Source organism: Thalassophryne amazonica, chromosome 9 (assembly GCF_902500255.1).
Source record: "Thalassophryne amazonica chromosome 9, fThaAma1.1, whole genome shotgun sequence".
NCBI classification, from domain to species: Eukaryota; Metazoa; Chordata; class Actinopteri; order Batrachoidiformes; family Batrachoididae; genus Thalassophryne; species Thalassophryne amazonica.
In genome coordinates, this window is record NC_047111.1 from 35,552,251 (window position 1) to 35,579,687 (window position 27,437).

Sequence of the window (27,437 nt, forward strand, 5' to 3'; positions counted from 1 at the left end):
TAAAATGAGCTTTCAGTGCATAAAATTAACAAAATTTATTGAATATTTGTGTGATTACTTAAGGTTTCCTCAAAGTTATGTTGAATTATATCTGCCACAGTGTGGACTGGAGCATCAAGGCAGGAATGAGAAAGAAATTGTAATTTATGACCCTTCATTGCCAATCAAAAAAGGTCAGAACATGACTTTTTTAAAGAAGTATTAGATTGATGCTAAAAATAATTTTCTCCTTCTGTGTTTGATGAATGAGGCCCTTTGAAACACTGGCATTATGGTCATTGGATGTATGCTGTGATAGTGGTACAAAGAGCAGGATGACTCTCCACTGTGTTCACATTGATTCCTCTCCCTTAGAACTGTTGCTTTGTAGAGCAATGACGGCAGCATCCATCATGTTCTACAGATGTTAAAAGGACAGATCCATGCTGCAATACCGGAGAATAGCTGTGTCTCAATGTGGACACTCAGTAGTGTCTGGTGAAATGTCTATATACTGTATGCTAATAACATAATGAAAGAGACAGAGTAGTCTGACATAAATAGCACTTCCAAAGCATTACATTTACAAATTGTTGTGTGTTCTCAACCAGGATTCATGTTTGTGTGTGTTTGGTCTGGTTAGTCTGGCTTCACATTACAGTGTTACAGTTGGACTAAAGAACTTTTCATGACATACTTACATCAACATCTATATAGGCTGCGTCTCCCCATACTTGACATTAGGCAAATTTTCATTAGCCTCAAAATTGTGTAAATTGAACAAAAGAACAAAACACAATTATTTACTAAAGTGAAACCAAAAATCCTGACAGAAAATGTATGCATAATGTATGTGTATGTACAACCCCAATTCCAATGAAGTTGGGACATTGTGAGAAATGTAAATAAAAACAGAATACAATGATTTGCAAATCCTCTTCAACCTATATTCAACTGAATACACCACAAAGACAAGATATTTAATGTTCAAACTGATAAACTTTATTATATTTGTGCAAATATCTGCTCATTTTGAAATGGATGCCTGCAACACGTTTGAAAAAAGCTGGGACAGTGGCATGTTTACCACTGTGTTACATCACCTTTCCTTCTAACAACACTCAATAAGCATTTGGGAACTGAAGACACTAATTGTTGAAGCTTTGTAGGTGGAATTCTTTCCCATTCTTGCTTGATGTACAACTTCAGTTGTACAACAGTCCGGGGTCTCCGTTGTCATATTTTGCGCTTCATAATGCGCCACACATTTTCAGTGGGCGACAGGTCTGGACTGCAGACAGGCCAGTCTAGTACCCACACTCTTTTACTATGAAGCCACGCTGTTGTAACACATGCAGAATGTGGCTTGGCACTGTCTTGCTGAAATAAGCAGGGATGTCCCTGAAAAAGACATTGCTTGGATGCACTGGTAACAATCTGGATGGTCTTTTTCCTCTTTTGTCTGGAGGACACTACATCCATGATTTCCAAAAACAATTTGAAATGTGGACTCATCAGACCACAGCACAATTTTCAGTTTGCGTCTGTCCATTTCAAATGAGCTCGGGCCCAGAGAAGGCGGCGGTGTTTTTGGATGTTGTTGATGTATGGCTTTCGCTTTGCATGGTAGAGTTTTAACTTGCACATGTAGATGTAGCGACAAACTGTGTTAACTGACACTGTTTTTTTTTAAGTGTTCCTGGGCCGACGCGGTAAGATCCTTTACACAATGATGTCGGTTTTTAATGCAGTGCCGAATGAGGGATCAAAGTTCACGAGCATTCAATGTTGGTTTTTGGCCTTGCCGCTTATGTGTAGAAAGTTCTCCAGATTATCTGAATCTTCTGATTATATTATGGACTGTAGATGATGGAATCCCTGAATTCCTTATAATTGAACATTGCGAAACCTTGTTCTTAAACTGTTGTATTATTTTTTGATGCAGTTGTTGACAAAGTGGTGATGCTCACCCCATCTTTGCTTGTGAACGGCTGAGCCTTTTGGGGATGCTCCTTTTATACCCAATCATGACACTCACCTCTTTCCAATTAGGTGTTCTTTGAGCATTCATCAACTTTCCCAGTCTTTTGTTGCCCCATCCCAACTTTTTTGAAACGTGTTGCAGGCATCCACTTCAAAATGAGCAAATATTTGCACAAAAACAATAAAGTTTATCAGTTTGAACATTAAATATCTTGTCTTTGTGGTATATTCAATTTAATATAGGTTGAAGAGGATTTGCAAATCATTGCATTCTGTTTTTATTTACATTTACACAACGTCCCAACTTCATTGGAATTGGGGTTGTATACGGTTTCATGTTGAAGTGGCATGAAGAAGGCTTTTCTTAAAAAGAAAATATGAAATTTCAGCTGCAGTTTGCTAGAAGGTAGATGAAAGCCTAGATTTGATCCATTTTGTTGTATGAAAATCCTTTTCTGCTCCACTTCACTATGAGGCTGAGAGTGGTGGTGCAACAGGCAAAAGTTGCACTATGCACAGTTTCTCCATTCACAGCCACAGAAGCCTATAACTTCTACAGAGTTGTCTTGGGTGTCTTGGTGGCTTCCCTCCCTCATCTCCTTTTTGCATAGTCAAACAGTTTTTGAGAACTGTCTACTCCAGACAGACTAACCATAGAGAGCCATACTGTTTGTATTTGTTAAAGATTGATATAAATGACATCCAAGACATATTCAGTGAATTGGAAATGTTCATGTTTCCATCCCCTGACTTGTCTAAAGAAAACTGGCTGCAAAAGTGATGATTTACTTGAAATCCATCAAAGGGTGCCCATAACTGTCTTCAGCATACATTTTACGTCAGAATTTTTTGTTTCACTTTATGAAAGCTTTTTGTTTTGTTCATGTTGCCAAATAACTTTGAACATTTTAAAAAACTATTTTGATGAAACAAAATTGCTTTGTTTGCATTTATTTCTGACCATATATTAAAATGTGTACATAAAATATAGGGGAACCAACAATTTTGTCCAAGTGTGTAATCCACCAGGAAGATCAATAATATGAGCGAAGCGTCGTGCAGCGGCACAAAGCTCAGTCATGGTACAGGGCGTCTTAAACAAGAAATGCCAAAATTCAAATCCACAGTGAAACAGGAAATATTCAAATGTCAAACACTTCCTGGATTGACAGACGAGATCCAATGGAATCTCGTGGGAACTCAGTGGCAAGCTCACACTCAGACAGGAATTGCCGAATTCTCAGTCACAGTGAAACAGGAAATATCCATTGTTAAACACTTCCCGGCATGGGTGGAGCTAGAGCGGAGGCCGGGGTTTCACAGGACTCCCCTGAAATCTGATTGGACACAGATGATTGACATGTCACGGCACCACACGTCTGGTTGAAAGACCTGCATTTTCAAATCAGTGAGTCACATTGACTGCTAGGTTCTTCCTGTACAGTAGTTAGTGCTGTGTACCACAAAAAGTTCTAATCCACCTTATCCAAGAAAAATGTTTGCTTCAGATTTGAACTGAACACGTCATTTGTACTATGGACTTCTAATCATACCAAACTTATAATGGTGAGTAAAGGGCCACATTTTATGCCAGAAATGAGGTCCAGGTTGTTAAAATCAGCATTTCTCCTTTAATTCGGATTGCCTTGTATATACATGTTTAAGCTAACAGACAGCAGCTGGTTCATGCTCTGTTGGCTTATTAGTGCAGCACATAACTAAAACAATCCTTCAAATGGTGATACAAGCATCAAATTCAGCACAAATACAGCTGGAGCAAAATTAATGGTGCAACTTTAACTTTTGCCCCCTGTACAAACTGAAATTCGCCTTGGTATTCCACACATTTTAATTTGTTTATTCCATTTCAAATACATTTTTTTCTAAAATTATCGTCCTTAACTCGAACTGAAAGCAAATCTCTACAACTTGATATAAATTAATTTAAAATATAAAATCCAGCTTCTTGATGAAGTGGTGTCGAGGAGGATTTTCTTAAAAAGAAGACCTGAAATTTTTGACAGAAAGCACATTTGAGATGAAAGCCTAGATTTAATGTTTTGGTGAAAGAAACTTTTGTATTTCTTCATAATTGATGTAAATAAAGTCCAAGACATATTCAGTGACTTGGAAATGTTCATGTTTCCATCCCCTGACTTCTCTAAAGAAAACTGGCAATGAAACTGATTATTATTGACAGATTTTATCAAGTTTTGGAGATTTCCTTTCAGTTTGAGGTTGAGGAAGATAATAATAAGATATCTTTATTTTTTTGTATTTCTTGTATTTAAAATGACATAAACAAAATAAATGTATGAAATTCCAAGTGTTCCAATACTTTTGGAGGGCACAGTATCCTAACCTTATGATGAGTGCAAAATGAGCGTGGTGTTATTACTGTTTTGTTTAAGAATGTTTAATTTTCACTGTTGCTGCACTTTGTGTGAAATCATAGTCATATTGTATATAATATTGATATGACAATTCAGTAAGGTATATCTTCTATTATGCATTCCAAATCTAAGGTGGCACTCTACTAGTGTTTACTAAGGTACACGTTAATATCTTTTTAAAAAAATAGAAGCTGAAAGGTTTTTGCCATGCTAATGCTCCCCTGAAGCATTTACTCAAAATAAAGTCTGAAGGACCTAAATGACATGGTGAGATGCTGATGAGCTTCGCTCATTCGTGTCCACGACATATGCATATTAAGTAGAAATGAGTCTGTTATAGTACCAACATCTAAATTTGCTCACTTTTTCATCAGGACATTTGTCTTGGATCTACCCTCTTTTATTCAAGATAGCATACTATTATTACTACTATTAAATGAGATAAAAGCCATAAACGACATCAGCTCAGTGTCATTTTTGGCGACCATAGATGTGGAATCACTTTAAATTAGCATGAAACATAAAGAGGGTCGAGAGGCTTTATCACATTATCTGGAAACGAGACAACTGGAGCAGATGCCCCCTGCTGATTTTATCTTGCAATTTGCATAATGGACTTTGAATAATAATGTGTTTTTGTTTCAGAATCTGTTTTACAAATAGAAAAAGGGCACAGCTATGGGAGCTTGTTTTGTATCTAACTACCTAATTATGGGTTTTTGGGACTAAAACATTGTGTTTTCCAGTCTCAATGCCTACTTCAAAAAGATTATATGCTGGGGCAGATACAGTTGTGCTCAAAAGTTTACATACCCTGGCAGAATTTTTGCTTTTTTGGCCATTTTTAAGAGAATATGAATGACAACACAAAAACTTTTTTTTTTCACTCATGGTTAGTGGTTGGGTGAAGCCATTTATTGTCAAACAACTGTTTCCTCTTTTTAAATCAAAATGACAAAAGAACTACCCAAATGAACCTGATCAAAAGTTTACATACCCCTGTTCTTAATACTGTGTATTGCCCTCTTTAACATCAACAACAGCTTGGAGTCTTTTTTGGTAGTTTTGAATGAGGCTCTCTGATGGTGAAGCTGCCACTGAATATGTTTTGGACTTTATTTACATTAATTACAAAGAAATACAAACAGTATGGCACTTTATGGTAAATCTGCATGGAGTAGACAGTTCTCAAAAACTGAGTGCCTGTGCAAGAAGGAGAAGAGTGAGGAAAGCCACCAAGACACCCAGACAACCCAGTAGAAGTTATGGGCTTATGTGGGTGTGATTGGAGAAATTGTGCACAGTGCAAGCTTTGCATTTTGTATCACTACTCTTAGCTTCATAGTGAAGTAGAGCAGAGAAAGATTTTCTTTCACCAAAACAGATCAAATCCAGGCTTGCATCTCAGATGTACCTTCTGGCAATTTGTAGCTAAACTTTCAGGTCTTCTTTTTCAGAAAATCCTCCTCTATACCACTTCATCATGAAGATGGATAACTGGTGATACAAAGTGGCAGCTTTACCATCAGAGAGCCTCGTCCACAACCACCACAAAAGACTCCAAGCTGTCGTTGATGTTAAAGGGGGGAATAAAAAGTATTAAGAACAGGGGTATGTAAACTTTTGATCAGGTTCATTTGGGTAGTTCTCTTGTCACATTGATTTAAAAAGAGGAAACACAGTTGTTTGACAATAAATGGTTTCACCCAACCACTAGCCATGAGTGAAAAAAAAGTTTTTGTGTTATTGTTCATATTCTCCTAAAAATGGTCAAAAAAGCAAAAATTCTGCCAGGGTATGTAAACCTTTGAGCACAACGGTACATTGATGATATTCTTCTCCTCTGGCCTAGAACCTTTAGAGTTCTATTCATACTGGAACAGTACTACAACCCCTGGCAAAAATTATGGAATCCCCGGCCTCGGAGGATGTTCATTCAGTTGTTTAATTTTGTAGAAAAAAAGCAGATCACAGACATGACACAAAACTAAAGTAATTTCAAATGGCAACTTTCTGGCTTTAAGAAACACTATAAGAAATCAGGAAAAAAAAATTGTGGCAGTCAGTAACGGTTACTTTTTTAGACCAAGCAGAGGGAAAAAAATATGGAATCACTCAATTCTGAGGAATAAATTATGGAATCACCCTGTAAATTTTCATCCCCAAAACTAACACCTGCATCAAATCAGATCTGCTCGTTAGTCTGCATCTAAAAAGGAGTGATCACACCTTGGAGAAATGTTGCACCAAGTGGACTGACATGAATCATGGCTCCAACACGAGAGATGTCAAGTGAAACAAAGGAGAGGATTATCAAACTCTTAAGTCTTTCATTAAAAAATCTCCTTTAACAGTGGAATATCCGGATAAAATGCTGAAACCGACTTCTTCTGAAACTTCTCTGTTCTCTCACGACGTCCTGGATCAATAGAGCCTGAAATGTGGAGGTTTTCAGCTTGAAACAGGCTGCCGACGGCGCCTGGGAGCGCTGCACGACGTCTCGCTCCGTGGGAAGTCCTTAAAGCGACAGTATCTGTTGGGGAAAGTGTAGTGACACGGACCCACAACAGGGGGCGCAAATGAACGGTCAATAGATGAGCCAAAAGGTAACAATTTAATGTTGTGAATGTGCATGACTATACAGACAATCTCAGAATATGATAGCAGTCAATACACAAAGGTGATGTGTGGGCAGGCTCGCGGATAGAAGACGTCTGTCCTGAGAAGAGCCGGAACCACACGATTTCCGCCACCACCGAACCTGGTGAATACTGGAGCCGCCAAGTCCCGAATTCCCAGGTGATCACCGTCCCCGACTGTCGGATCTGGTACTGCTGGTGAGGAGCACAAACAGTGAGATGTGGGTGTGTGCACACCCAGTAACAAAAACAGTCAGAAGGTGAAAAGTCACCTCCACCTCTAATCACACACACATGCAGCTCCTGTCAACCACTTATCTGGTTGGGGTGTGAAGCGAAGCCGTCGCTGATCACACCAAACGCCAATCCCACAGATAAGGAAACACTTACAGGAAAACGGCTGCAAAGAAGTTCAGAATGTTAGTCAGTGTTTTCAGTTTAGCAGAGAATTACCTTCACAGGTAGATGATATCTCGGCAATGAGGTGGAGATGACGTCCGGGTTTTATGGAGTAGTATGATGAAGTGTAGATGGGTGACAGCTGGCATGAGATAATGAGTGACAGCTGTCACCCCCGGCTGTGTCCGTGGCGGCAGCGCCCTCTCGTGCCTGAAGCCCGCACTTCAGGCAGGGTGCCCTCTGGTGGTGGGCCAGCAGTACCTCCTCTTCTGGCGGCCCACACAACAGGACCCCCCCTCAACGGGCACCTCCTGGCGCCCGACCAGGTTTATCCGGGTGTCAGCGGTAGAAATCGGCCAGGAGGGCCGGGTCCAGGATGAAGCTCCTCTTCACCCAGGAGCGTTCTTCGGGTCCAAACCCCTCCCAGTCCACCAAATACTGGAACCCCCGGCCCATTCGACAGACGTCCAGGAGCCAGCGCACTCTCCAAGCCGGCTCCCCATCAATGATCCAGGCAGGAACGGCGCCGGACCGGGAGCACAGAGGGGTGAGGTGAGGTGTGGTTTAATCCAGGAGACATGAAAAACAGGGTGGATCCGCAGTGAAGCCGGGAGCTGGAGCTTCACTGCAGCAGGACTGAGGATTTTGACGATCTTGAATGGTCCAATGAACCTGTCCATCAGTTTGGGGGAGTCCACCTGCAGGGGAATGTCCATGGTTGATAACCACACCTCCTGCCTGGGCTGGTATGCAGGGGCCGGGGACCGCCGGCGGTCTGCATGGGCCTTAGCCCTCGTCCGGGCCTTTAACAAGGCAGAACAGGCGGTGCACCACACCCGACGGCACCTCCGCAGGTGGGCCTGGACCGAGGGCACACCGACCTCTCCCTCCACCACGGGAAACAATGGGGGCTGGTACCCCAGACACACCTCAAATGGGGAGAGGCCAGTGGCAGAAGACACCTGGCTGTTATGTGCATACTTGATCCAGGCCAGATGGTTACTCCAGGCCGTCGGGTGCGCGGATGTCACACAGCGGAGGGTCTGTTCCAACTCTTGGTTGGCCCGTTCTGCCTGTCCGTTCGTCTGTGGGTGGTACCCGGACGAGAGGCTCACGCTGGCCCCCAGTTCTCTGTAGAAACTCCTCCAGACTTGAGAGGAAAACTGGGGACCACGATCCGAGACTACGTCAGTCGGTATCCCATGCAGACGGACGACGTGGTGGACCAGGAGGTCTGCTGTCTCCTGGGCTGTTGGGAGCTTCGGGGAGAATCGGTCCACTATCGTGAGGATGGTGGTGTTGCCCTGGGACAGCGGGAGGCCCGTGACGAAATCCAGGCCGAAATGGGACCAGGGGCGATGAGGCACAGGAAGCGGCTGGAGAAGTCCTTGGGACCTTTTGTGGTCTGCCTTGCCCCTGGCACAGGTGGTGCAGGCCTGGATATACTCCCGGACGTCAGCCTCCATAGACGCCCACCAGAAGCGCTGCCGGACAACTGCCACGGTCCTTCACACCCCTGGATGACAGGAGAGATTGGAACCGTGACAGAAATCCAAGACTGCGGCTCTGGCTTCTGGTGGGACGTACATACGATTCTTCGGACCAGTTCTGGGGTCCGGGCTCCATGCCAGGGCCTCCCGGATGGTCTTCTCCACGTCCCAGGTGAGGGTGGCCACGATAGTGGACTCCGGAATGATGGGCTCCGGTGGATCCGACAGCACAGTTTTGAATTCGTCTTCGTGTACCCGGGACAAGGCATCCGATCTCTGGTTCTTGGTCCCGGGGCGATAGGTGATCCGGAAGTCAAAACGTCCGAAGAACAGTGACCAGCGGGCTTGCCTGGGGTTCAGCCGCTTGGCGGTCCTGATATACTCCAGGTTCCGATGGTCAGTGAAAACCGTGAACGGCACAGACGCTCCCTCCAACAGGTGTCTCCACTCTTCAAGAGCCTCTTTCACCACAAGGAGTTCTCGATTGCCGACGTCATAGTTCCGTTCAGCGGGGGTCAACCTGCGAGAAAAGTAGGCACATGGGTGAAGAACCTTATCGGTCTCCCCGCTCTGGGATAGCATGGCTATCCCTGAGTCAGAGGTGTCCACTTCAACCACAAACTGGCGGCTAGGGTCGGGCTGCACCAGAACTGGTGCAGACAAGAACCGGCGTTTCAACTCCTTGAACGCGGCTTCACACCGATCCGACCAGGTGAAGGGGACTTTTGGAGAGGTCAGGGCTGTCAGGTGGCTAACTACCTGACTGTAGCCCTTAATGAACCTCCTATAGAAATTTGCAAAGCCGAGGAACTGTTGCAGCTTCCTACGGCTTGTTGGTTGGGGCCAATCTCTCACCGCCGCAACCTTGGCCGGATCAGGGGCGACGGAGTTGGAGGAGATGATGAACCCCAGGAAGGACAAAGAGGTGCGGTGAAACTCGCACTTCTCGCCCTTCACAAACAGCCGGTTCTCCAACAACCGCTGCAGGACCTGACGTACATGCTGGACATGAGTCTCAGGATACGGGGAAAAGATGAGTATGTCATCCAGATACACGAAGACGAATCAGTACAGGAAGTCCCGCAAGACGTCATTTACCAAAGCTTGGAATGTCGCAGGGGCATTGGTGAGGCCGAACGGCATGACCAGGTACTCAAAATGACCTAATGGGGTGTTAAATGCCATCTTCCATTCGTCTCCCTTCCGGATCCGAACCAGGTGATACGCATTCCTAAGGTCCAGTTTGGTGAAAATTTGGGCTCCATGCAGGGGCGTGAACACTGAATCTAACAGGGGTAAAGGGTATCGATTGCGAACCGTTATGTCGTTCAGTCCCCTGTAATCAATGCATGGACGGAGTCCGCCGTCTTTCTTGCCCACAAAAAAGAAACCTGCACCCATCAGGGAGGTGGAATTCCGGATCAGCCCGGCAGCTAATGAGTCCCGGATGTAGGTCTCCATTGATTTGCGCTCAGGACGTGAGAGGTTGTACAGCCTGCTGGACGGGTACTCAGCGCCCGGGACCAAATCAATGGCACAATCGTATGGATGGTGCGGGGGAAGGGTGAGTGCCAGATCCTTGCTGAAGACGTCAGCAAGGTCGTGGTACTCAACTGGCACCGCCGTCAGATTGGGAGGGACTTTAACCTCCTCATTAGCATTTACACCGGGAGGAACCGAGGATCCTAAACAATTCCGGTGGCAGGTTTCACTCCACTGAGTCACAACCCCAGACGGCCAATCAATCCGGGGATTGTGTTTAATCATCCATGGGAAGCCCAAAATCACGCGGGAGGTAGAAGGAGTTACAAAAAACTCAATCTCCTCCCGGTGATTCCCAGACACTACCAGGGTTACAGGTAGTGTCTTGTGTGTGATAAAAGGGAGAAGAGTGCCATCTAGTGCTCGCACCTTCACTGGTGAAGAAAGCGCCACCAGAGGGAGCCCTACCTCCCTTGCCCATCTGCTATCCAGCGGATTCCTTTCTGACCCCGTGTCCACCAGTGCTGGGGCTTGAAAGGTTAAATCCCCGCTCAGGATTTTAACTGGGAGTCGTGTAGACAGATGTGTATGACCCATGTGAATGTTTTGATCCCCCCTCAGCCCAGTCTCTAAGGGCGGGCGTTTGTGTTTTGACCGTTTGAGGCAGTCTCTCTGCTGATGCTCGCTCGAGCCGTAGACAAAGCACTCCCCATGGACCAGCCTTCTCTGTCTGAATGTGGCCCTGCTCGTGTCCCTAGCACCATCAGCAGGGGGAGCTGTAGCCACACGGAGCGCTGTGGCTGTGCAGCGTGGGGAAGACGGCTCCCTTTCGGACCCGGGAGGAAGAGGGACGGCTTGTGCCTGACCACGCCCTTCGTCTCGCTCCCGTCGGCGTTCTTCTAACCAATTGTCCAACCGTATAACCAAATCGATAAGCTCAGCCAAATCCCACGGTTCCTCCTTAGCCACCAGGTGCTCCTTCAGGACCAACGACAGTCCGTTTATGAAGGCGGCGCGGAGCGTAGTCATATTCCAGCCGGACCTCGCAGCCGTGATGCGGAAGTCGACTGCATATTCGGCTGCGCTCCGACGCCCCTGTCTCATTGACAGCAGCACGGTAGACATGGGTTCGCCTCTGTTAGGGTGATCAAAAAATGGTCCTGAGCTCCCTCACAAACCCAGTATAAGTGGTAAGGAGCCGTGAACCTTGCTCCCAAAGCAGTGTAGCCCAAGCGCGTGCCTCACCCCGAAGCAAATTAATCACGTAAGCCACCTTGCTGGAGTCAGACACGTACATCACGGGACGTTGTGCAAAGACGAGCGAACACTGCATAAGAAAGTCCGCGCACGTCTCCACACAACCTCCGTACGGCTCTGGGGGGCTTATGTATGCTTCAGGGGATGGTGGGGGGGGTCGTTGAATGACCAGTGGAACGTCTGTATTTGGCACCGGGTCGGCAGGAGGAGGAGCTGCAGCAGTGCCCTGAGCACGCGCTTCCACCTGCGCGGTGAGAGCCTCCATCCTGCGATTAAGGATGACGTGTTGCTCGGTCATCAGGTCCATCGGAGCGGTAAAGGCGGTGAGGATATGCTGCAACTCACCAATCACGCCTCCAGCCGACGCCTGTGCACCCTGCTCTTCCATTGGCTGTCCAACAGATGGTTGACGCCCCTCGGGATCCATGACACGTGGCCGAGATATCCTGTTGGGGAAAGTGTAGTGACACGGATCCACAACAGGGGGCGCAAATGAACGGTCAATAGATGAGCCAAAAGGTAACAATTTAATGTTGTGAATGTGCACAACGACTATACAGACAATCTCAGAATATGATAGCAGTCAATACACAAAGGTGACGTGTGGGCAGGCTCGAGGATAGAAAACGTCAGTCCTGAGAAGAGCCGGAACCATACGATTTCCGCCGCCACCGAACCTGGTGAATACTGGAGCCGCCAAGTCCCGAATTCCCAGGTGATCACCATCCCCGACTGTCGGATCTGGTACTGCTGGTGAGGAGCACAAACAGTGAGATGTGGGTGTGTGCACACCCAGTAACAAAAACAGTCAGAAGGTGGAAAGTCACCTCCACCTCTAATCACACACACGTGCAGCTCCTGTCAACCACTTATCTGGTTGGGGGGTGAAGCGAAGCCGTCGCTGATCACACCAAATGCCAATCCCACAGATAAGGAAACACTTACAGGAAAACAGCTGCAAAGAAGTTCAGACTGTTAGTCAGTGTTTTCAGTTTAGCAGAGAATTACCTTCACAGGTAGATGATATCTCGGCAATGAGGTGGAGATGACGTCCGGGTTTTATGGAGTAGTATGATGAAGTGTAAATGGGTGACAGCTGGCATGAGATAATGAGTGACAGCTGTCACCCCCGGCTGTGTCCGTGGCGGCAGCGCCCTCTCGTGCCTGAAGCCCACACTTCAGGCAGGGCGCCCTCTGGTGGTGGGCCAGCAGTACCTCCTCTTCTGGCGGCCCACACAACCTCCTCTTCTGGCGGCCCACACAACCTCAAAATCTGTTAAAATTTTCACCGAAAACCAGCTTAATTTTTCCAACCGTGTCCACTTCGATGTGTCTCACAGGTTTAGAAAAAATTTTGATCAAACAAAGTGCCAGTCTCTCAGCAACTTCTCAGACAAAGGAATTCTGATGAGGGGCTGGACGACTCCTCCCACAAGGAGTGCTCACAGGCGAATGACGTCACCGACAGGCGTGGAAAAACTCACGCATGCGCACGAGGGTTCAAGCATGTCTGACGTAAAAACATATGAATGAAATCCATATAGTTTTTGAAAAAAATAAAAAGGACCTATACTTTATTGACAGCCCTCGTACATATTCTGACGGCATCAAAACAGCATCTGAAATGATCTGATCATGGTTGATTGAGCTCTGAGATTGATCGGTCACAGCAAAGCCTGCCAACATGCTGTGCCACATTTGTCCACCTCCACTGGACCCCGGCCAGGGAGGGCGAAGGAAATGTCGTTATGTAATAAGATGTATGTGGCACTGCGCGTGCATCAGAGGCTTGGTGCAGCGCCGCAACTCAGCTGAATCAATCAATCAATCAACTTTTTTCTTGTATAGCGCCAAATCACAACAAACAGTTGCCCCAAGGCGCTCCACATTGCAAGGCAAGGCCATACAATAATTATGAAACACAGTCTACGTCTAAAGCAACATAACCAAGGGATGGTCCAGGGTCACCCGATCCAGCCCTAACTATAAGCCTTAGCGAAAAGGAAAGTTTTAAGCCTAATCTTAAAAGTAGAGAGGGTATCTGTCTCCCTGATCTGAATTGGGAGCTGGTTCCACAGGAGAGGAGCCTGAAAGCTGAAGGCTCTGCCTCCCATTCTACTCTTACAAACCCTAGGAACTACAAGTAAGCCCGCAGTCTGAGAGCGAAGCGCTCTAATGGGGTAATATGGTACTACGAGGTCCCTAAGATAAGATGGGACCTGATTATTCAAAACCTTATAAGTAAGAAGAAGAATTTTAAATTCTATTCTAGCATTAACAGGAAGCCAATGAAGGGAGGCCAACACGGGTGAGATATGCTCTCTCCTGCTAGTCCCCGTCAGTACTCTAGCTGCAGCATTCTGAACCAACTGAAGGCTTTTTAGGGAACTTTTAGGACAACCTGATAATAATGAATTACAATAGTCCAGCCTAGAGGAAATAAATGCATGAATTAGTTTTTCAGCATCACTCTGAGACAAGACCTTTCTGATTTTAGAGATATTGCGTAAATGCAAAAAGGCAGTCCTACATATTTGTTTAATATGCGCTTTGAATGACATATCCTGATCAAAAATAACTCCAAGATTTCTCACAGTATTACTAGAGATCAGGGAAATGCCATCCAGAGTAACGATCTGGTTAGACACCATGCTTCTAAGATTTGTGGGGCCAAGTACAATAACTTCAGTTTTATCTGAGTTTAAAAGCAGGAAATTAGAGGTCATCCATGTCTTTATGTCTGTAAGACAATCCTGCAGTTTAGCTAATTGGTGCGTATCCTCTGGCTTCATGGATAGATAAAGCTGGGTATCATCTGCGTAACAATGAAAATTTAAGCAATACCGTCTAATAATACTGCCCAAGGGAAGCATGTATAAAGTGAATAAAATTGGTCCTAGCACAGAACCTTGTGGAACTCCATAATTAACTTTAGTCTGTGAAGAAGATTCCCCATTTACATGAACAAACTGTAATCTATTAGACAAATATGATTCAAACCACCGCAGCGCAATGCCTTTAATACCTATGACATGCTCTAATCTCTGTAATAAAATTTTATGGTCAACAGTATCAAAAGCAGCACTGAGGTCCAACAGAACAAGCACAGAGATAAGTCCACTGTCCGAAGCCATAAGAAGATCATTTGTAACCTTCACTAATGCTGTTTCTGTACTATGATGAATTCTAAAACCTGACTGAAACTCTTCAAATAGACCATTCCTCTGCAGGTGATCAGTTAGCTGTTTTACAACTACCCTCTCAAGAATCTTTGAGAGAAAAGGAAGGTTGGAGATTGGCCTATAATTAGCTAAGATAGCTGGGTCAAGTGATGGCTTTTTAAGTAATGGTTTAATTACTGCCACCTTAAAGGCCTGTGGTACATAACCAACTAACAAAGATAGATTGATCATATTTAAGATTGAAGCATTAAATAATGGTAGGACTTCCTTGAGCAGCCTGGCAGGAATGGGGTCTAATAAGCATGTTGATGGTTTGGATGAAGTAACTAATGAAAATAACTCAGACAGAACAATCGGAGAGAAAGAGTCTAACCAAATACCGGCATCACTGAAAGCAGCCAAAGATAACGATACATCTTTGGGATGTTATGAGTAATTTTTTCTCTAATAGTCAAAATTTTGTTAGCAAAGAAAGTCATGAAGTCATTACTAGTTAAAGTTAATGGAATACTCAGCTCAATAGAGCTCTGACTCTTGTCAGCCTGGCTACAGTGCTGAAAAGAAACCTGGGGTTGTTCTTATTTTCTTCAATTAGTGATGAGTAGAAAGATGTCCTAGCTTCACGAAGGGCTTTCTTATAGAGCAACAAACTCTTTTTCCAGGCTAAGTGAAGATCTTCTAAATTAGTGAGACGCCATTTCCTCTCCAACTTACGGGTTATCTGCTTTAAGCTACGAGTTTGTGAGTTATACTGTATAATAAATGTTATTGTGCTGTTTTGCACCTGTCTTAACGTAACCCTGAGAATTTAATTTTGTTTTAGCACTCTGGGGTCAGTCTGAACTGGGAGCGAAGAGCTGGATGTACTTGTTATTATTACACTGATAGCACGACTTTGTTTTCGTAGCCACTAACGACTGGGAGTGAAGCATGCTGGGATCATTCTGAACTGGGAGTGAAGAACTGCTTTTATTATATCTTTGAAATAACTTTCAGATGCCTGTTGATTAAAGAAATTATGTGCGCCAGGGAGGTTGAGTTGGCCACTCACCCTCCCTTCGCGGACACACTAGAAAAGAGGGAGTAGAACCATGCTTCAACAGAGTCTGCTGCGGGTTAACGTACGAACGCCCAGCCGGTTGACAGGCGCACTCTGCTGAAGGTGTTGGCTCTCCACCTTAAAGGCGTCACGGTAAGAGAAAAATGCGCTGCAACCACTTGTGTTTGATGTAACTGCTTTTGTGGGGAATAAATATACGCCTTTTTATTCTAGCAAAATGCAGTCTGTGTGATCATTTCTGTGTGCCGATCTGACCGAACCTTGTGTTTCAAAACATATACCACGGAGTCAGACACTTCTGATTTAAAGCTCTCTTTTTCAGAGGAGCTACAGCATCCAAAGTTGTCTTCAATGAGGATGTAAAACTATTGACAAGATACTCTAACTCCCTTACAGAGTTTAGGTAGCTACTCTGCTCTGTGTTGGTATATGACATTAGAGAACATAAAGAAGGAATCATATCCTTAAACCTAGTTACAGCGCTTTCTGAAAGACTTCTAGTGTAATGAAACTTATTCCCCACTGCAGGGTAGTCCATCAGGGTAAATGTAAATGTTATTAAAAAATGATCAGACAAAAGGGAGTTTTCAGGGAATACTGTTAAGTCTTCTATTTCCATACCATAAGTCAGAACAAGATCTAAAATATGATTAAAGTGGTGGGTGGACTCATTTACATTTTGAGCAAAGCCAATTGAGTCTAATAATAGATTAAATGCAGTGTTGAGGCTGTCATTCTCAGCATCTGTGTGGATGTTAAAATCGCCCACTATAATTATCTTATCTGAGCTAAGCACTAAGTCAGACAAAAGGTCTGAAAATTCACAGAGAAACTCACAGTAACGACCAGGTGGACGATAGATAATAACAAATAAAACTGGTTTTTGGGACTTCCAATTTGGATGGACAAGACTAAGAGACAAGCTTTCAAATGAATTAAAGCTCTGTCTAGGTTTTTGATTAATTAATAAGCTGGAATGGAAGATTGCTGCTAATCCTCCGCCCCGGCCCGTGCTACGAGCATTCTGACAGTTAGTGTGACTCGGGGGTGTTGACTCATTTAAACTAACATATTCATCCTGCTGTAACCAAGTTTCTGTTAGGCAGAATAAATCAATACGTTGAATGGGATGTCACAGCTGTAGCACACATATTATTACACATTCACTTCATAAGTCTGTAGCAGGTATGATGTGGAAATGTTTGCCCAGCACATGATGACATAAATAAACATGTAACTCACCTCCGGTACCTCGCGCTCCACAGCGCAGCACAAACAGCTGGTCAAGTCCCTTTCACTGCTGGCAACATTGATCAGATGACAAATGCATAATCCACCTCTGGTATAAATAAATAACATGTGAAGTGCTGTCCCATAACGATAATCCAACTACAGTTGTGTTATGATGTGTATCAAGTAAAATGACAACAAAAAAGTTTAAAAAAGAGAAAACAGAAAGTCCACTGGCTGCATCTGAAAGCTGCGCACATGTGGGAAGATGACGCACTGCCAGCACAGTTCAACAGCAGTTACAAAGTCCAGCCGAACGAATAAAATCTAGCAATGCAGGTATATATTGATCAAACACCTAACGGGATTTTTCACCAGAATGTACAATAGCAAGCTATCACTGACAGCTGTCAGCCTTTTTGTGCACTCTCTGGAGGGACAGCTCTTGTGCTTGCGTGCGTATGCAGAGTGGCTGGTACAGCATTTATGAAGACATATACACGCAGCTGTGCGAACATTTTGGCCACACACTCGCACACTGCTTTGATGACCTGTTCTACACACGTAGGCACACACGACGTATTCAGCCATTGTGAACATACATGCGTAGGTGAGTGGACACACACTCATCACTCATATCACCTGTTCTACGCACGTACATGCACGCACTCCATCATGTGAAACACACACTGATGAGAGGTCAGTTTAGCACTGGGAATGTGAGGACAAGCAGAGATTTGATTGCGTGGGTGAGTGACAGCTCCAATGTTGGTGTCGTCTGACAGCAGTCTGTGTCATCTGACTGTTGTCTGTAATATGGTTGGGCTGCACTCTGCAGGTGTGCACGAGGCAGTCTGGATGCATTCGGACCACGGCTGACCACGCCTCTTTTCCTCCCGTCTGCGTCAGATTATGGTAATATTTGCCATGTTGGAATGGTTCCTCCACATTTTTGCTATGTGTGACGAGGGTTTTATGTAAAACACCTTGGTATGATTGTAAATTGGTGATGTATAAATAAATTGAAAATTTAATGCAACTCGCTAGTGAAGAGCAGAACTCTTAACAGATCAGACTGTGGAGCTTTCAAGTGTGAATTTGAAACTGCATGAAACAGGGCATGCCTGAAAAAGATAGTGATCTCCCTTTTGGTAATTAAGGTGAGAAACTGCAAATACAAATATGTAACACCAGGTATACTGCAAAATACACCAGTAGAATTCCTATTTTTAACATTTTTCCTCCACCAAAGAGGTCTTGTTTTCATCTGTTTCTATTTGTATAGTTGTATGCAAAAGTTTGGGCACCCCTGATAATTTCCATGATTTTCCTTTATAAATCATTGGTTGTTTGGATCAGCAATTTCAGTTAAATATATCATATAGCAGAAAAACACAGTGATATTCGAGAAGTGAAATGAAGGTCAGTGAGCTTACCAAGCCAATTTTGTGTTCCAATAATTAGTGCTAATTGTATTCAAACCAAATTTAACTACCTGCCCAATTTTGTTTAAATAATTATTGCGCACTTACTCTAAATACTAGAAACTGCATTCCACTTCTCAAATATCAGTGTGTTCATCTGCTATGTGATATATTTAACTGAAATTTCTGATCCAGACAACCAATAATTTATAAAGGAAAATCATGGAAATTATCAGGGGTGCCCAAACTTTTGCATAAAACTGTATATTCGTTAACAGGAGTACAGAAAAACCACTGCACCACATTTCATGAAAAATCATAGAGAAGTGGGGCATGGATGTTTCAAACAGTGCTGACTTTGCTTTGCATTTGTGCCCACAATTATAATAATTATTAGGAAAGTGATTAGCTAAGAATCTGTCAACAGACTTATGTTTATGGAATTAGTGATAATACTAAAATTACAATAAATATTGATTTAATTGTACAGTCTCACCAATAGTGTTTACAACACATGGACTGAGTATGAAGATATGCTACACTGGAGTGGGTTTGGACACGGGGTGAACTGAATAATCCCTTCCCCCTTCTCTAACACTAAATAATGATAAAAATATACACTTTCATACAAATCCAAATAATGACCCATATTCATATATATCACAGTCCATATTCTTGAAACTTCTCCCTCCACCACGGAAAACAATGGGGGCTGGTACCCCAGACACACCTCAAACGGGGAGAGGCCGGTGGCAGAAGACACCTGACTGTTGTGTGCATACTCGATCCAGGCCAGATGGTTACTCCAGGCCGTTGGGTGCGCTGATGTCACACAGCGGAGGGTCTGTTCCAACTCTTGGTTGGCCCGTTCTGCCTGTCCGTTCGTCTGTGGGTGGTACCCGGACAAGAGGCTCACGGTGGCCCCCAGTTACCTGCAGAAACTCCTCCAGACTTGAGAGGAAAACTGGGGACCACGATCCGAGACTATGTCAGCTGGTATCCCATGCAGACGAACGACGTGGTGGACCAGGAGGTCAGCAGTCTCCTGGGCCGTTGGGAGCTTCGGGAGGGCCACGAAGTGGACCGCCTTGGAGAACCGGTCCACTATCGTCAGGATGGTAGTCATGCCCTGGGACGGCGGGAGGCCCGTGACGAAATCCAGGCAGATATGGGACCAGGGGCGATGAGGCACCGGGAGCGGCTGGAGAAGTCCTTGGGTCCTCTTATGGTCTGCCTTGCCCCTGGCACAGGTGGTGCAGGCCTGGATATACTCCCAGACGTTGGCTTCCATAGACGCCCACCAGAAGCGCTGCCAGACAACTGCCACGGTCCTTCGCACCCCTGGATGACAGGAGAGCTTGCATCCGTGACAGAAATCCAAGACTGCAGCTCTGGCCTCTGATGGGACGTACAAACGATTTTTTGGTCCAGTTCCGGGGTCCGGGTTCCGTGCCAGGGCCTCCCGGACGGTCTTCTCCACGTCCCAGGTGAGGGTGGCCACGATAGTGGACTCCGGAATGATGGGCTCCGGTGGATCCGACAGCTCAGTTTTGACTTCGTCTTCGTGTACCCGGGACAAGGCATCTGATCTTTGGTTCTTGGTCACGGGGCGATAAGTGATCCGGAAGTCAAAACGCCCGAAGAACAGTGACCAGCGGGCTTGCCTGGGGTTCAGCCGGTTGGCGGTCCTGATATACTCCAGGTTCCGATGGTCAGTGAAAACCGTGAACGGCACAGACGCTCCCTCCAACAGGTGTCTCCACTCCTCAAGAGCCTCTTTCACCGCAAGGAGTTCTTGGTAGCCGATGTCATAGTTCCGTTCAGCCGGGGTCAACCTGCGAGAAAAGTAGGCACACGGGTGAAGAACCTTATCGGTCTCTCCGCTCTGGGATAGCACGGCTCCTATCCCTGAGTCAGAGGCGTCCACTTCAACCACAAACTGGCGGCCAGGGTCGGGCTGCACCAGAACTGGTGCAGTCGAGAACAGTTGTTTCAACTCCCTGAACGCGGCTTCGCACCGATCTGACCAGGTGAAGGGGACTTTTGGAGAGGTCAGGGCTGTCAGGGGGCTAACTACCTGACTGTAGCCCTTAATGAACCTCCTGTAGAAATTTGCAAAACCGAGGAACTGTTGCAGCTTCCTACGGCTTGCTGGTTGGAGCCAATCTCTCACCGCCGCAACCTTGGCCAGATCAGGGGCGATGGAGTTGGAGGAGATGATAAACCCCAGGAAGGACAAAGAGGTGCGGTGAAATTCACACTTCTCGCCCTTCACAAACAGCCGGTTCTCCAACAACTGCTGCAGGACCTGACGTACGTGCTGGGCATGGGTCTCGGGATCCAGAGAAAAGATGAGTATATTGTCCAGATATACGAAGATGAATCGGTGCAGGAAGTCCCGCAAGACATCATTAACCAAAGCTTGGAACGTCGCGGGGGCGTTAGTGAGGCCGAACGGCATGACCAGGTACTCAAAATGACCTAACGGGGTGTTAAATGCCGTCTTCCACTCGTCTCCCTTCCAGATCCGAACCAGGTGGTATGCATTTCTAAGATTGAACTTGGTGAAGATTTTGGCTCCATGCAGGGGTGTGAACACTGAATCTAACAGGGGCAACGGGTATCGATTGCGAACCGTAATCTCATTCAGCCCCCTGTAATCAATGCATGGACGGAGTCCGCCATCCTTCTTGCCCACAAAAAAGAAACCTGCACCCATCGGGGAGGTGGAGTTCCGGATCAGCCCGGCGGCTAATGAGTCCCGGATGTAGGTCTCCATTGATTCGCGCTCAGGACGTGAGAGGTTGTTCAACCTGCTGGACGGAAACTCAATGCCCGGAATCAAATCAATGGCACAATCGTACGGACGGTGCGGGGGAAGGGTGAGCGCCAGGTCCTTGCTGAAGACATCAGCAAGATCGTGGTACTCAACCGGCACTGCCGTCAGATTGGGAGGGACTTTGACCTCCTCCTTAGCCTGTAAACTGGGAGGAACCGAGGATCCTAAACACACCCGATGGCAGGTTTCACTCCACTGAACCACCACCCCAGACGGGCAGTCAATCCGGGGATTGTGTTTCAACATCCAAGGGAAGCCCAAAATCACGCGGGAGGTAGAAGGAGTCACAAAAAACTCGATCTCCTCCCGATGATTTCCAGACACCACCAGAGTTACAGGTTGTGTCTTGTGCGTGATTAAAGGGAGAAGGGTGCCATCTAGTGCCAGCAACTGTAATGGCGAAGGGAGCGCCACCAGAGGGAGCCCTACCTCCCTAGCCCATCTGCTGTCTAGCAGATTCCCTTCTGACCCTGTGTCCACCAGTGCTGGGGCTTGAAGGGTTAAATCCCCGCTCAGGATTTTAACTGGGAGTCGTGTAGACAGATGTGTATGACCCACGTGAATGTTTTGATCCCCCCTCAGCCCAGTCTCTAAGGGCGGGCGTTTGTGTTTTGACTGTTTGAGGCAGGCTCTCTGCTGATGCTCACTCGAGCCGCAGACAAAGCACTCCCCACGGACCAGCCTCCTCTGTCTGAATGTGGCCCTGCTCGTGTCCCTAGCACTGTCAGCAGGGGGAGCTGTAGCCACACGGAGCACTGTGGCTGTGGAGCGTGGGGAAGACGGCTCCCTTTCGGACCCGGAAGGGAGAGGGACGGCGCGTGCCTGGCCACGTCCTTCGTCTCGCTCCCGACGGCGTTCCTCTAACCGATTGTCTAACCGTATAACGAGATCAATAAGCCCATCTAAATCCCGCAGTTCTTCCTTGGCTACCAGGTGCTCCTTCAGGACCGACGACCGTCTGTTTATGAAGGCAGCGCGGAGCGCAACATTATTCCAGCCGGACCTCGCAGCTGCGATGCGGAAGTCGACTGCATATTCGGCTGTGCTCCGGTGCCCCTGTCTCATTGACAGCAGCACAGTTGAAGCAGTCTCTCCTCTATTAGGGTGATCAAAAACCATTTTGAATTCCCTCACAAACCCAGTATAAGTGGTAAGGAGCCGTGAATTTTGCTCCCAAAGCGTTGTAGCCCAAGCGTGTGCCTCACCACGAAGCAAGTTGATTACATAAGCCACCTTACTGGCGTCAGACGCGTACATTACGGGACATTGTGCAAAGACGAGCGAACACTGCATAAGAAAGTCCGCGCACGTCTCCACACAACCTCCGTACGGCTCTGGGGGACTTATGTATGCTTCAGGGGATGGTGGGGGGGGTCGTTGAATGACCAGTGGAACGTCTATATTCTGCACCGGGTCGGCAGGAGGAGGAGCTGCAGCAGCACCCTGAGCGGGCGCTTCCACCTGCGCGGTGAGAGCCTCCATCCTGCTGTTAAGGATTACGTTTTGCTTGGCCATCAAATCCAACCAAGCGGTAAAGGCGGTGAGGATTTGCTGCAACTCACCAATCACGCCTACTGCAGACGCCTGTGCACCCTGCTCTTCCATTGGTTGTCCAACAGATGGTTGACGCCCCTCGGGATCCATGACGCTGGCCGAGATATCCTGTTGGGAAAGTGTAGTGACACGGACCCACAACAGGGGGCGTAAATGATCGGACAATGAAAGAGTCGAATATGAACACTTTACTGTTGTGAAAGAGCACAACAAAAACACAGAGGATTACAGAATTTGAGCAAACAGTCAATCCACAAAGGTGACGTGTGGGCAGGCTCGAGGTTAGAAGACGTCTGTCCTGAGAAGAACCTGAACCACACGATTTCCTCCGCCACCGAACCTGGAGAATACTGGAGCCGCCAAGTTCCGAGTCCCCAGGTGGACACCGTCTCCGAGTGTCGGATCTGGTACTGCTGGCGAGGAGCAAAAACAGTCAGATGTGGGTGCGTGCACACCCAGTAACAACAATGGTGGGAATTCCACCTCCGCCTCTAACACACACTCGTGCAGCTCCTGTCTAACCACTTATCTGGTTGGGGTGTGAAGCGAAGCCGTCGCTGATCACACCAAACGCCAATCTCTCAGATAAGAAACACCACAGGAAAGCGGCTGCAAAAAGAGTTCAGACTAAGACACAGTTTAGTGTTAAGGCTGAGAATATTACCTTCACAGGTAGATGATATCTCGGCAACGAGGTGGAGATGACGTCCGGTTTTTATGGAGTGGAATGATGAAGTGTAGATGGATGACAGCTGTCATGAGATAATGAGTAACAGCTGTCACCCCCGGCTGTGTCCGTGGCGGCAGCGCCCTCTCATGCCTGAAGCCCGCACTTCAGGCATGGTGGTGGGCCAGCAGTACCTCCTCTTCTGGCGGCCCACACAACAGAATAGTACTGGCCAGTAAACCAGTATTTCTGGTTGTATTTACATTTGTATTTACTTTTTGCAAATTGTTTTTTACTTTCACTTTTGACACTGCTATACAATGCTGCTGAAACCTTAATTTTCCTGAGGGAGTCCTCCCAAGCTCTGTCTAATCTAATGAAGTGCTCCTCTCAGGCCCCATCCACACAGAAACAGATGTAGGTGTATCTGCAAAGGTTTTGCATCGTTTTGGCATTTCATCCACACATAAATGGCATTTTGGGCAAAAATGATAGTATTTGAAAATGGTTCCCAGAGTGGATAAATCTGAAAATGCTGAATTTGTGTCTCTGTGTACACAAGCAATACGGAATGTTTCTGCAATGATTACATCACAGTACCACCTGTCTAAACACAGCTGCTCATAGTTAATCACTTGATGTGGTTGTTAACAGTGTAACTGCTTTTTTTTTCTCTTGGTGGATCATTAAAGGGATTTTTCGCACCCAGCAGAAAGCTGAAGAAATTACGGCTGTGGTGAAAGCTACTGAGTAATCTGCAGCCTGATGACTGTTAGGATGACAAGCTGTAGCATCAACTAACAAGCTGACAAAACAAGCTAAATATTAAATTAATTATCCACATTTCTGTACAGTGCATTCAGTTTGGATTTATTGCGTGTGTAAACATATTATGTTGATTTTATTCTTTATTAGTTACATTTTCTTTTTCTTATACTAGCTTGTCTTTCTATTGTGACCTGAATAAAACCACTGTGCCTCTGCGTGCTAAAATGTGCTGATAAACCAGTATTGAGACAGGATATGAAAACATGTTTTTCTGATTCATGTACAACCCCAATTCCAATGAAGTTGGGATTTGTGTGAAATGTAAATAAAAACAGAATACACTCATTTGCAAATCCTCTTCAACCTATATTCAACTGAATACACCACAAAGACGACATATTTAATGTTCAAAAAAGCTTGGACAGTCGTATGTTTACCACAGTGTTACATCACCTTTCCTTCTAACAACACTCAATAAGCATTTGGGAACTGAGGACACTAATTGTGAGTGTCATGATTGGGTATAAAAGGAGCATCCCCAAAAGGTTCAGCCTTGTGAACAACTGTGTGAAACAAATAGTCCAACAGTTTAAGAAGAATGTTTCTCAAAATTCAATTGCAAGGAATTTAGGGATTCCATCAGTCCATAACATAATCAGAAGATTCAGAGAATCTGGAGCACTTTCTACATGTAAGTGGCAAGGCTGAAAACCATCATTGGATGTCCGTGACGTTTGATCCCTCAGGCAGCACTGCATTAAAAACTGACATCATTGTGTAATGATGGAAGGATCTTATGGCGTGGGCTCAGGAACACTTCAGAAAACCATTGTCACTTAACACAGTTCGTACTACATCTACAAGTGCAAGTTAAAACTCTACCATGCAAAGCGAAAGTCATACATCAACATCCAGAAACACTGCCATCTCCTTTGAGCCCGAGCTCATTTGAAATGGACAGACGCAAAGTGGAAAAGTGTGCAGTGGTCTGATGAGTCCACATTTCAAATTGTTTTTGGAAATCATGGATGTCGTGTCCTCCGGACAAAAGAGGAAAAAGACCATCCAGCGCTAAGTTAAAAAGCCAGAATCTGTGATGGTATGGGGGTGTGTTAGTGCCCATGGCATGGGCAACTTACACTTCTGTGATGGCACCATCAATGCTGAAAGGTACATACAGGTTTTGGAGCAACACAAGCTGCCATCTAAGCAACGTCTTTTTCAGGGACGTCCCTGCTTATTTCAGCAAGACAATGCCAAGTCACATTCTGCATGTGTTTAACAGCGTGGCTTCGTAGTAAAAGAGTGCGGGTACTAGACTGGCCTGCCTGCAGTCCAGACCTGTCGCCCTTGAAATTATGTGGCGCATAATACAGCGGAGACCCCGGACTGTTGAACAACCGAAGTTGTACATCAAGCAAGAATGGAAAAGAATTCCACCTACAAAGCTTCAACAATTAGTGTCCTCAGTTCCCAAATGCTTACCGAGTGTTGTTAGAAGGAAAGTGATGTATGATGTAGGATTTGCAAATCATTGTATTTTGTTTTTATTTACATTTTACACAATGTCCAACTTCATTGGAACTGGGGTTGTAATTGTGTGATATTACTGGTTTGTTGTCTCAGGTCTTACTGTTTACACTTGTGTGATAGTGTGGTGAAAAGGACCATCCCAACAAGTGCATGTGCAGCCTGAAGCAGTTGCACAAAAACACACCTCATGTAGAACATGTTAATATATTAATAGGTACATTAAAGTTTATGTGGACTCACCATCCATTGTCTTTTTTCCATGATTTGTAAAATCATGCGGCACTCTGGTCCAGTCAGAAGACAACACTGAACCGGACAGCAGTCACGTGACTTTCTTTCAGTCCCTGCAGTGGCTTTAAAAACTATATTTTTCAAGGCTGTGTTGTCTTCCAGCAATAGAAAGTAGAGAGAAAGGTGGTAAATATCCAATGGTCATTTTTCTACTGATTCAGATGACACTGTCTGCTTGAGTCTGTGTGATAGATCCAAACTAAAGTGTGGAAAATTAATCATTTAAGATTTTAGCTCTTTTTTTTTTTATCTGGGTGCTTCTGTCACTCTCTGTTGTTATCCAGCTGTACAAAGTCCAGTGAATGAAGAAAAATGCATGCACAATCACTCACAACACACAGCGCCACAAACAAGCGCGGCTTATATACTACAGCTTTTTTGGTCAATTTGAGAGCCTTTCAGATTGTGCGCACGGCATGCTCAAGTTGCCAAGTCCACATGCACAGAGGGGGCATAGGGGTGGAGTTTGTGTTTCTGTGCCCGAGGTTGAACAAGTCAGAAAGTCGCCAAGAACTAAATTCGAGCACCGTGCTCGTATAGCGCAAAATTCCACAAATTTTTATGTTGGAAAAAATTTAATGTCAAAGTCCTGTTAGAAGCAACTTTTCATAAGTGAAATTATATGTGATTAAATGTTAGTAGTGTGTATTTAATTCTTGTGCTTGCATCAAAGTTATTTTGTGGTGTTGTCAGGTTTTTTTTTTTTTTTACTTTTCAGTTTCTGAATTCTTTTTCAGATAATTTTCACAGAACATTGGTTATCTCTGTTAAGCACAATTTGTCATTACACTTGCACTTGGCTTCCAACTTATAACTGGAAGATAGACAAACAGGCATAAAATTGGAAGCTCCATCCAATTTTGGTGGTGTAGGTAAATTCATAACAGAAAAATGAAAGTGACTGAAGAACTTTTGATAGATATAATGCAAAATGTACACCAAATGGGCTTTTCAATATTAAATATAAATGTCCACAAAATCCACAATCCAGATCAGATCTGGATCAAACTTTGTCAAACAATAGTGAGTGCCAGTCTGTACCTCAGTTTGAAATATGAGAGTGATTGGGGCACATTTGTTTAAGATATAAAAACACACATTAAATGGGGTTTTCAAAGTTAAATGGCCACAAAATCTGTAATCCAGATCAGATCCTTATCAAGCTTTGTCAGTTTAAAAAGGATACCATCCTACATAATGCTCACAAATATGAAAGAAATTTGATCTCTTTTGAAAGAGTTGTGAAAATTTAGAAAATTCGTTCAGT

At 45.2% G+C, this 27,437-nt stretch overlaps 1 long non-coding RNA gene across 1 annotated transcript; it reads right to left on the minus strand.

The window, feature by feature from the left end:
• Positions 1-2,383: 2,383 nt before the first annotated feature.
• LOC117516508 lies at positions 2,384-21,692 on the minus strand. Its single transcript, XR_004562436.1, has 3 exons — positions 21,682-21,692; positions 12,919-12,921; positions 2,384-2,609 (listed from the first exon to the last, which is right to left on the minus strand). It is a non-coding gene; the product is annotated as an uncharacterized LOC117516508 (long non-coding RNA).
• Positions 21,693-27,437: the final 5,745 nt, after the last annotated feature.